The sequence below is a fragment of the Styela clava genome, chromosome 15 (genome assembly GCF_964204865.1).
Source record: "Styela clava chromosome 15, kaStyClav1.hap1.2, whole genome shotgun sequence".
NCBI classification, from domain to species: domain Eukaryota; kingdom Metazoa; phylum Chordata; class Ascidiacea; order Stolidobranchia; family Styelidae; genus Styela; species Styela clava.
In genome coordinates, this window is record NC_135264.1 from 5,039,749 (window position 1) to 5,052,521 (window position 12,773).

General features: G+C 34.8%; 1 long non-coding RNA gene and 1 pseudogene across 1 annotated transcript; both read right to left on the bottom strand.

The window, feature by feature from the left end:
• Positions 1 to 999: 999 nt before the first annotated feature.
• On the bottom strand, positions 1,000 to 3,406 carry LOC120334237 (broad substrate specificity ATP-binding cassette transporter ABCG2 pseudogene; annotated as a pseudogene).
• LOC144432415 (uncharacterized) lies at positions 3,332 to 10,746 on the bottom strand. The gene is made up of 3 exons (XR_013480612.1): positions 9,772 to 10,746; positions 9,142 to 9,227; positions 3,332 to 3,380 (listed from the first exon to the last, which is right to left on the bottom strand). It is a non-coding gene; the product is annotated as an uncharacterized LOC144432415 (long non-coding RNA).
• Between the last annotated feature and the right edge of the window lie 2,027 nt (positions 10,747 to 12,773).

The window sequence follows — 12,773 nt, forward strand, 5'->3', positions numbered from 1 at the left end:
AACTAGTATAATTTCAGTAGTAGCCAAATTTATTATTTTTATCCATCCAAAACCTCCGCTCTTCAATTACGACAATGACACATTGGTACCTTGTGCCGAACGCTGACTTCACAATTTTAAATTTACTATCCGTAAACAAATTTTTGAATACTTGGTGGGAATTTAAAAGTCAGAAGTAGTATGCACTTTATATTGTACTTAAAATCCGGTTTTAATCTTAAAAAGCGGGTTTCGGGTTTCAAGAAGATGCTCCAAAACTCTGATTTTCGATTCGGTCCCTCGATAATATTCAACTTCATACCATTTATTACATTATACTTAAATTGAATTGGCAACTATGTTCCAATAAGTTTCAATAGCATGATGGCGTGCAGATGATGATTACAAAATAGTTGAGATATAATTGTGGCTAAAGACTCTTCGAAAATATAATTTTGTATGCCCCACACATTGAAAAATTCGTGAAAACGGTTGGTTGCTAAGACGATTGAACACGTGTCTGCACCGTCACGATCAAGTGATAATAAAAAGCCGTAACTTCCTCAATAAGTGGCTCTTTAAGAAATTTTAATATCAGATTTTTCAAGTTCGATACTTTTGGAATCATCATTTCTATGTTTCATTTTGGATACTACCAAAATAATCTCAGCAATGGGACCTTCGTCGTTGTAAAAATTGTTTCAACGGACAATAAAGATGTCATTGGTTTTAGCTGAAAATCAAACTTGAGTCCAATCAAGATATGAGTTTAAAACATTTATCCCCATCGAGTTATTATTTGGTAATCCGGTTTGATCGTACTTTTATTTCACATAAATAATATGCTTGCTATAGTTCCAATACTTGGATTGGTCCTAAACAACGTTGAGCCCTCTCGGTAATATGGGCTGAGTTCGATTGTGAAATATATGGACGCAACATAGTTGATCTAAAGATAAACACTTTACATCAATCTAAGTCGAACGTACAAATAACTTAATTGATTAACAAGCACGAATCTTTAGTATGAAGTTTATTAAAACACACGATTAATTTTATGTCGAGCAAAAACTGATAAAGGACGGTATAGAAATAGAATGTTACATAATTGAAAGGGGTGATAATGTTATAACTACCTTGTATATTGACGTTCATTTAATATGAATCGCACCGAAGGGCAACATTTGGATAATATAGAATATATAATCAATACCTTCGACACAGTAGTGAAAAGTTACCGCGTTGTACAATAAATGCAGCAAACTCGAAATAATTTTGTTATCATTTTTACAATCAAGCAGTTCAAAACATGTTAGTACTGAAACAAACAAAAATATCTTGTAAAGTTAAGAGTATTTCTTTGTTCGCATCAGCTGAATGTAGGTAAAAGTATACAATGATAAACAAATACACGACAAAGCAACGTTGTTTTTCCAAAGGTCCCAATCCCCAATTGATTCAGCGCTTTCTCCCACTGAAAGGCTGCGAAATAAGATAGCTTCTCCCGTTGTCACAGTGCACGATTGATTCCCTGTTAGAATTGGGGTAATGTTTGGAGTAAAAATAGATGGTTCTTTGTTAGTATCGTTCCCGCATAATGTGAACTCCCTCCCTTTCAATTCGTTAACGCTAAGTCCAACTAAACCATATCTGGCAACGCTCATATACTTCAGCCATGAGAGCCATGGCAACATTTGGTCAACGTTGACCAAAAGACCTGAAAATATTATGGTGAAAACAAACGTCAGCACTAAACAAAGCTGGGCAATCGGCTGCGAAAATGATGACGAATAGAACAATCCTATACCCACTGAAGCGTAACCCATTAATAATGACGTAACGAGAAATATAAAAAACGCGCCAACCTCTGCTTTAAGTCCGACCATCCAATATGTTATTGAGCAAAATATAATAGGGGCAATCGTACGCAAAGGAATCAAATCGGCCAATACTTTTGCTATAAAGTAAGATACGACGCGATAATAACCGGAGATGTGCTCATGAATGAATATGTCTCTCTCGAGGGTAAAGGCATTTATAACACTGATAGAGCCGAACAAGAGACTCGTACAAATGAAAAACAGGATGCCGAGCACATTTTGTACTTCAGATCCAGGGTTATCATAAATTTTATAATACAAAAGTCCAAATACTATACCGATTATGATATTTAAAAATATATTCCCCATAAGCGCTGCAGGATTACGTAAAATATTTTTAAAAGTACGACCTAAAAGAACCCAAAGTTGATGTAAAAATCCGTTTGCATACATTGCTTTGTTAGTTGAAGAACCACTGGGACTATCAGTTGATTCCTTCCCGTTTAATTCCAGATTAGCTTTATTTTTAACAGCTAATCTGAATTTCTCTGTCAACCCAACAAGATCTTGTTTTACTTCGACGAACGGCTCTTTCGTTGAATCAAGTTCGCGGCCGATCATATTCGATTCGTATTCGCCAATCAAAACGTCCAGTAAAAAGTCAGCAGGATTATCATGAGCCTGACATTCATATCCAAGGCCCTCAAAATGTGCTAAGGCATCTGTACCAGGTCCGTGATACACAAGGTGCCCCATTGATAGAAGAGTGAGGGAGTCAAACAATCTGAATATGCTGTAACGAGGTTGATGAATGGAACACACAATAGTATTCCCTTCGTCTCCCAGTCGTTTCAATAGTCTCATTACAGATGATGCGGTCGCTGCGTCCAAGCCCGTTGTCGGTTCGTCCAAAAATAAAATTTTGGGTTCAAGAAGCATTTCAATCGCGATCGAAGTTCTTTTCTTTTCCCCTCCAGAAATGCCACGAATGATGTTGGTCCCAATCTTTGTATCGGCACAAGAATCCAAACCTAGTTCGGATAATATACTGGCTATTCTACGTCTCTTTTCGGTGCGAGATATAGACGTAGGTAACCTCATATTTGCGCAAAACCATAGTGATTCTCTTACAGTTATTGTTCCAATGAAGAGATCATTTTGAACGACGTAACCGCTAAGATATTGAAAATTCTTCGGCACCTTCCCGCCGTTGAGTAATACTTTTCCAGTTACATTAGCTGGATCTTTTCTGTTTGCTAAAACGTCCAAAAGCGATGTTTTCCCACTTCCTGTTGGTCCCATGATGGCATTCAATCCCGGTCTGATTGTACCACTGACGTCATTGAGAATTTCCTTCACGCTTGCTTTGCGGCAGCTTCCGCAACATCTCTGACGTACAGATATAGAATAACTAACGTTTTGGAAACTCATTCGTGAGCCATGGCCTCGCATCGGTTCCATTTCAATCTCCATAGCAGTTGCTCCGCCCGAAACAGTACTAACGACTGAATTGCTATTACATAAATTTTTCTTCGTCGACATTATTTTTTTGACTCTTCAGACAAGGATAATTAATATCATCTGAAATAAAAACAGCAAGGGATTAATTTCAAAATTAAATAATTCTATATTTAGACCTTAATTAATCGGCAGATACCGACAACCGCATGCGGAAATAACTAGGCTAAGCAGACCGGCGTCGTTAATCCAACCGGGAGAAATTAGTGTGAACTCAAAGACGCCGTACACACAGGTTAAAGGTTGCTATAAAAATTTCCTTTGTTCCGAGAGGGACTAGAATTTCAAATAATCTATATTACTGCGACAAAAATTCGCTTTATCAACTAGAAATTACAACACATCGTCGATTGGTTCTTATGGTATCTGACTTTAAAAGCTTATTGAGAGATCACTGCTGCGTATTTAAATCTCATGAACGGATTAGTACCGCTTTTCACTGCATTTATGAGTCTAATTAGGCTAAGTTCTCTTTCACAGCGCTTGCTAATCCACTTAGAAGCAATGTAGAAGAGTATTAAAGGACGTGATAAATTATAGAAATTATTTATCGACTTTTTCTCACGATTCTTAACTAATGCAGTTGTCAGTCAGTTTGTGCGCCGAGTGAAAAATGCATCCTATAATTAATTATAAATAGAACGCTTTGTCGATAATGGGCCGCGCGTGAACCACGAAATACCGCAGCATCACATAATAACGCAAGCGTTTCTTCTACTATATACCAGTTATGGTCAATGGATTTGAATTAATACATCAATAATGGTAGTAACTTTATTCCACTTCCTTATGATAAATTATGGTTCATTTGTAGTATGCAATCAGTGAATTATTAAGTCCTGGCTGTCATTTTATAGCCGCATAAATTTTAGTTTGAAAAAAAACGTGAATCAATATTTCCCAGTGATGTTTCAATTTTTCATGATCTACTAAGGAGCGTTGTTAAGACAGCCCCACTGCGCCCCCAAAGTTCGAGATTCAAATTGCTCTATGGTACACCAATCATATACCCTATTTCACTTACGTGACCTAAAAGCTAAATCAATTATTCCTCAGGCAAAGTATACGTCGATGACATATCAAGGCTTACACAATCATTCAGCAGTCTCTCTATATTAAACCGACTCTATTTCTCGTGTTATTATCCGGGTTTCTGGAATTATCGTGTTCTTACCAATCGTTGTCTTTTTCTAAATGTCTGCTTCTGTCAGAGAATAAATATCAGATATCCCTTAAAACTCTGACGATAAGGTTATGTCATGCTAGTTGCTACATTCTACTATTTTACATAATTCGCTTTGTATTCAACAGCTATCTCTGTTACTGACTATGCTCTACTGACGTCAGCAATTTTACACTGTAACGTTAAATCGATCACGACCAGCCAATTTTGCACAGTCATGCATTTAACATGAGACCTTCCGGCAAATCAATAAGACATAGAAATAGGTCATTATCTCGCGCTAATCAGAAACTGTAACTATAGTCTGGTATCTATAATGTAAATTACGAACGGCGCCTCAAAATTTTTATTCTAGTCTATGACAACTATTTTAATGTAGTTAACTATGAAAATGTAGATTCTAAAAAATATCAATCAAACTTTACTTCCCTTTCCGTTCGCTCAAAATTTCAAATCTGACTCATTCACTTGCCGACGTAATACCATTAATCAATGTAACGGCTACCTAAGTGTATTACACTGATGATCACAGAAATTCGATACCTGTTGACCACTCAAAAATAATTTTGTTGACCAATTCGTTCAGTTTCGATGCCTCTGAACAACTAGCGGGATTTTCAAATATAGTTAATAATGACAATACGTAACACGAACGTTGTTTTGAATCTACTCTGCCTTTGTTTAAAACTGATACCGGTATTTGGTAAATTATCAATAGAAAATAGTTCTCAGAAGTCTTCTTACATAATAGATTTTCAGTTTTGCGCCAAACATACTAACATAATTATACAAAGGAAATTTTTCTTAACAAAAGATGCAGTCACGCTACAGACTAAATATTCTTTGTCATATCCCGTGACCCTACGGGAAACCAAAAAGAGCATACATTCCCGATACAAACTCATTATAACAGCTTATAATGCTATATATAATTTCAACCACAAATTGATAGGAAAATAAATTGAAAATACACGTGCCCGTTTGTCGCATTTTGTTCTATATATATCTATGCAATTTTAAAAGAATATTAACGATTTATATTTTCACTATTATGTATATGCGGATTATAGATGAGCATGTTTGACCGGTTGCAGTCTTTACCAGGGACCATGTGCGTTCAATTCACCTTGTTTGTGTAAATTTCATCGATTACCATATGGCAGTAAAGCATGCACATCTGGACGACGAAGAAATACGTATTGCGTGACTGAAAGACATTTTATTTTTTTATAAAAAAGGGATCTTTAAAAGCATCTCAATTCTAATTCTGTCTCTCCAAAAAATACTTGCTGTAAAGATAAACGCTAATTTAATTTGCGACCAAATATTTTATCCGCTTGACTTGGTCACAAAAGGTTTTAGTTGTACTAACAACATACAGTGACAGTTGTTTTGTGACATCATAATCGAAGCATGAAATTTAGACTACATTTTTTAACGCTTTTTACACCGTTTTCCTTACAAAAACGAAAAAAAATCGTCAAGATTCTTTATCATATATATGCTAAAGCACTCACGCCATCCCTAACATTCACTATTTTTAATCAAAGTCTTTTAAGAAAAAAGCTTATTGATATTTAATGTCGCACGAGTTAAAAGTTTGATCATATTAAACTTTTGTTGATCAGAATAATTTTCTAAAAGCAAGGCAGTCACTTCCATTCTCCCACTCTTGCTTACTAACTTGTCTTGAACGAGAAGCTAGCTCTACTCTCTTTCTCGGTTATTCGTGAACATCGGGGACTTCCTAAAAAGGGTTCGCATTCTAAGGATGAAAAAATTTCATTACGTAAGACTCAGCAGACGGTATGCGATCATGCATATCAGAAAAGTCACATTTAGCGACCCTTAAAACGCAAATGAAGCTGTTGCTTAGTATTTCTGATCCTAATAGGTAAACAAGTCTTTGTAATGGCACAAGTACATACATTTCTGACGTTCAGAAGTCTCATTTTACGGTACAAAAAAACAAAGAGTTTGGAAGGTTTTACATTTTCATGATTTTAAAGGTCTTATCCGTAAATGTCTAGACAAGCAACCACTCAAATTGTTAGGATACGAGAGGAGTGTAAGCCTGAAACTTAAAAATAAAAATATTTATAAATCATAGCTCTGTCTTGTTGAGTTGAGGCTTTACCTTTTACTGTATATGTGACATGCAGGCATCAACTTACTGTACTGTAAGGATTGTGAAGTAGATGTGTCTGATTCAAATAGTAGCCTACTAACACGCAACAATCCATTATAAGTCTATGACAATTCTAAGAAAACAATACCAGAAATGCCAACTTTTTAAAAGTTTTTAATGTCAACTGAACGTTTGCTTCTATCATTGATTATCAAAGCCATGTTTGTACGTTTTGCTATTTTAAAAACTAGCTGCCTGTTTATATGCCTTGCATGACGATGTATCTGTACAAAGTATGATCGTCTGTACTAAGTCTATGTCATTATAAACATAAGTAGTATTGAAAACAGTTTTTAGACTTTGTGCTGTCCATATGATCAATAAATACTTTTGTCATTTGTATAAGATTAACGACCAATGATAATCCATGCGCGGTAATTTGATAATGGTCATTCATCACACACGATTTATTTATGGGCCACAAATGTTCATTGATATTTTATATCATTGTTCTCATGTACTGACCCAGTTAACAAACGTTACGGAAATAATTAAATCGTTGCGGGAAGTGTGCTGATCTAGTTACAGCTGCGAGCCAAATAATAATCCTGTTACTTCGCTCGGTCAAGCCTCAAGTCCAGCGGTCATGCACGATATACACAGGGAGCTACTGATTTGATAAATAAATCGCAATCCATCCGGTACACGATAATATTTACCTACCAAAGCTCATTTTGGCAAATTTATTTTAATTCCTGAATTCATACATAACTTACTTAAAATATATATACTGTATGTGTAATTATTATTTTTCAAATTATTGCTATTAATTAATGTAATATTAGTATTTGCATTAGAACATATCATATCCCAATGAAAACTGGAAAACATCCCCCCACATGTTGTAACGTGTTGAGAAGGGATTTTCGGATAATGGCGTTCTACTATCTGGATTTTACAAGGATTTTACGTCCAGTACACGAAGTCTTATTAAAAAAACAAGAATGTTTTTAATATATCAATATCTATTAGGCGTAAGCTGAACTGTCCAGATTTTTCTTTACCGGGAATAGACTGTTAACCGCCCACCAGTCGGTAGAATTCATTACACACAAGTCGGGCCTCTTCTTTGACTTTAAACAAAAGTGTCACATCCAAGTGAAACGACATTACAACAATAAGATCTGCTATTGTTACCTGAAATAAAACTGTTGCATTGTTGCTTCTCCCAGGAATTCAATAAATTCTAAAACATAAATTAACAGGGCCATTTCGTGAGAACAAAAAATATTGAATACCAATGAATATTTGTGGCCCATAGGTAAACCGTGTGTCTCAAATGAGTACATAAAAATTCTTTCCAGTATGCACATCACGTTCCGTATTGTCGCTTCACGTGATGTTGAAGTGACATAAACATCATTGCCATATCGGAGATTGCCTGCATAGATTATGGTTTTATCATGATTAATATTTTCTGAAGATGATATTATGTTACTCACTTGCATAGAACTCATTAATGAAATGGGTGAAAAGTCAAAATGTAACATTTTTCAAATTTACATTTCTAGTCGAATTTCAACAAATGAAACCGATTACTTTGTGCTTACATAAGTAGTATATGAGCTAGAAACGAGAGCAAGCGTTGGGATAGGAAACAATATATTACAAATTTCATTACGGAAATACGTTAACGCTCATCCGGCTTCTCAATTCCTCAGTTGGCAGCATAGGTCGGAAGGGGAGAATAGTGTCCATATATATATATATTATTTTACAATACGCCTAATTAATCTAGCAAATCAGAACACGGTTTCTGGATCTGGGTTTACTCAAACAAATGCGTAACCCAGCAGCGCGACTAAAAAAAGGAGCTATTGGTTCAAAAATAAAAAGGCATTTGTGCTACAGCTATTTTACCCACTGGATTCTCCCTGAAAACAAAGTCTAAAGAGAAATTTATTTCATAGAAATTGCGTCTAATATTTCAGTCGGGTGCGTTGAATGTAAGCTAAACTGTTTAGATATTTCTTACCACAAAATTAGCCGTTAGCCGTCACATAAACCGTGATTTGATACATAGAAATTGTTTGGCTCTAATCAAACCCAAGGATGAAGAAATGTTTAATAATATATATATATTATATTAGTACTTTGCGAAAGACAAAATTCTGCCCGATTCTGTTTTGATTTGCAAAATCCATAAGGCGTATTGTTAAATAACTGACAATATCCCACATTTACGAATCATGTTACCAACTGGGAAATTAGAAAGCCCGATGAGTGTTAACGTATTTCCGTAATGAAATTCTGGTCCTACGCTTGCTTATGTTTCTCGGATGTTTTGCTATTTTTCATTGCTAATAGACTAAATAAATATACATAATGTAATTGGTTACATTTGTTGAGATTTGATTGCAAAATATAACTTTGAAAAGATGGATTTTGAATTTTTGCATTCATGCTGTCTGATGTGTAAAATAGTTAGTTGAAAAAATTCGTTGTTTTGTTACCTCTGTCACTAATGAGTCGTACTTAGAACGCTCCATTTTATTTTTCAACATATCATCATCATTGCGTTTCGAGCTGATTGTGATCTCTGTTATGACGAAGAGTCAGAAATTTATTTTTATCTCACTTTATCATTTAGGAGACAATATAGAACGTGATGTGCCTAATGAAACAATTCTTATGTAACAATTTAAGAGAGAAATTTTTTTGACAAACAACATCGACATGAATAAATTAAAAAGCAAAAATAGAATGAAATTATAATGATATTATTTGAAAACATCGGTAGAATAGGGTCAGTCGGAAAGACCGATTGAGGCTTCTCCCAAAGTAGGAAAATGAAAATACGCTATTTAATCTAGTACATATTTAATACCAATATAAAAAGTAGATATGTTTTTTAGAGACTGCGTGTACTTGACCTTCGGTGCCGAAGGCCGAAAGAAGTGATCTACTCAGTACTCTAACTTGGTATTTTTGAACGTTGCGAGTTTCAATGGCTACGGTGGCACTTCGGGCAGATTCACTTTTGAAGTAGTTAACAAACTTTAAAACCGTGTGTAAACAATACAACAGAGCTATGCTCAAATATATGGAAATGAAGACCAAAGAGAAGCGGTAGTCTACCTTACCTTTTACGGTGCCGGTACCGTCAACAAAATGTTCGACTTTGACGTAGCAAGAGTGCAGCACGAGAGAGGCCGAAGAACCGATACAAATAGTTAATATTCGTTTTAAAGTGGTCATCACACAAAATTTTAAAACGAAAAACGAATCACATAGAGCCACAGAAAGTTTTAAAATAAATAAAATTATATAGCCTCTTAGCGAGAAATACAATCTTTAACGACTGAAAATTGCAAAGCAATTGATCCAGTAGTTAATGAGAAAAGCGGTTTTTCTCATATGGTAACAAGGAGAAGAAGAAAAAGCAACAAGAACAACAACATAATAACAAAACGATGCAAAGGTCCTCTTCTTGTCAAAAGCAATAGTTCATCCAATATATCGTCATTTTAGATTCGTGAATTTCCTCATGTGAGGTTTCAGACTACTTTTCTCGTATTGTTCTGTTCAAAATCTAAATCTCTGACTGTAGACTAGAAATCCCTGGTTTCGTGTTGTGAATATTTCTTTATGGTCGGCATACTTTTTGAACCTGTTCATATTTTGCGGATTCGAACTTGTCTAACACCGAGTAGTATATATTATATACCCGTATATTTCATGTAACTCCGGCACTTCACCATCGCGACAAGAGAGAGATATATCACTAATAAAGTAAACACTATAATAAACTTGAATAAACAGAAAAATATGTCAATAATAATAAATGATTCATCATCATTTGCAAGACGAGTTATGTCACCAAGGCTCATGGCACATGTGTGTATCCTATGAATAAGTAATAAAAGTCCATGCTTCCGATAACAAATACCTGGCTAACTGATCCCATACCCGACCTGGACTGGTAACCGGACGAGCGGCCGTGGTTCGCCATATGATTAAGCCGTCGTATTGGTTTTCCTCTACCCAGGGATAAATATGTAAATCCTATCCTAAGAGAGAGAGGGAGAGAGATTTTATTATTTCGTCAACCAAAAAACGTAAAAAATAGTCATCAGTAAAATAGCACTAGCAAAAAAATTCTTTTTTTTGGTATGGATAGGAGGAAGCGATACGACCATACGGTCATCGAAGTCAGCTCCCACCATATATGCTGATTTTATTAAGGTAACACTGAAAGATGACCAGTGACAAAACTACTTAAACTATTACATTAATATTTTTACAATAAAATTCTGAATAAAATTAGGAGACTCGTGGGTAAATGCATTGTTATGAGTATTTTTAAAAGAAAGGAAGAAGAAGAAAACAATAAAGGAAGGGGTGTCCCATGTTAATCTAAAGCGACCAGAATAATGCTATGGAAATTTAGTATTTAGCTGAAAACTAAATTACTAAATTCATAAATTCAATTGGGCTTGAAAACGATAATAAATAGAAATAATTGGATATATATAAACAGTGGATCAGGGACAAAATTTTAATGTGACGAGAAAGTGAAAAATATTTTAGTGCAACTTAGTGATACATACACAGTATTAGGAAAGTAAATAACAAAAATATGAAAATACTAATTGAACTCCCGCAGTATGTGTACCATGTTAGGGCCAGACCCAAATCCTATCCAGACCTTCTTTATCTTAGTTCCATCAAGGGCTTGGGAGCAAATGAGTCTCTTGCCAAACAGGACTCAGTCACCTCATATACCCGATGTAAAGCAGGCGAACAAAACCAGTTACCCGCCCACTGGTACACATACTACTACATACATTAATTAATCAACAACACATAGAAATATCATATACACCAAAATATATGAAAGAAGCACCATTCCATTGATCAACAATAGCAATGATAGTAGGCTAATTAATTAAACACTGGTATGGTGAAAGGACCTTGACACAAACCTGCAACAATGTAGAGCAGTAATTTGTGTGTATTGAGAAGAAATATTACAAGTGATTTGAGCTATGGGAGTGGAACTTATCTATTACACAACACAACTACAAATACGAATATAGTCAGGAATGACTGAAATGCAGGGTAAAAGTAATTGGAATTGCACAATCAATTTGGCTAAGAGATTTAACATTATTCAATTATGACAAGTGCAACTGCACAACATATACCGTAATGAAAATTGAGCAATTAGAGGAAACTTTGTTCCAAAAAATCTCGAAATATAATAATAGATACCACACATAACTGATAACATTTGAATTGAACAACAATGATAGTAACTATTATAGTGACAAACAATTGTGATGCAGAGATGAAATTTGACATTTTGGTAATTCCATTCTTGCAAGTAATGAAAATAAAGAGCATCATTGGGAAAGTTAACTATGAAAAGTACATATGCTAAAAGCAGTCAAATTTTATCAGGTAACAATATAAGGGTTTACGGTAACTACTATAACCTCATATTATGTCAAAATATACAAATGCTGAATAGTTTATAGTTTGGCTTATGATTAAAACTGTTGGTGTTACATACAAGCCCCTGTGCTACAGTTGAAATAACTCATGTACTATATAGCTATCACATCAGGAGGAAAATTAAATTTTTATATAGAAAAGAAAAGAGCGGACTTAATAGATTATATTTGCAAAGATAAAGATGCAAATCGTGAGTGAAATAGTTATTAAGATGCAAAAAAAAAAAAAAAGAAATACAGAAAATATATCCCTACACATATTAATATTTATTTATGAGATACCTCATATACTTATATTTGAAACAGCTATAAGACGATTCTATGATTTCATTGGGAATAGAGTTCCAAATACTTGGACCAGTAATTTTAATGGAGTCGCGGGCCAAACTGGAACTTGTCCGACTAACAAAATATGCTCCTCTACCCGCTAAACGAGTGTTGTATTGGTGGACATTACTACAATTTGTGAAGTAGCTATCGAAAATTTCAGGCAGAATTCCATGTTTAAATTGAAACATGATTTTCGCTATTTCGAATTTATATACATCAGCTACTGTAAGAATATTCATCTTTTTATAACTGGGACTTATTCTCTCACGAAAACGAGTACCACTCATTAACCTTACTGC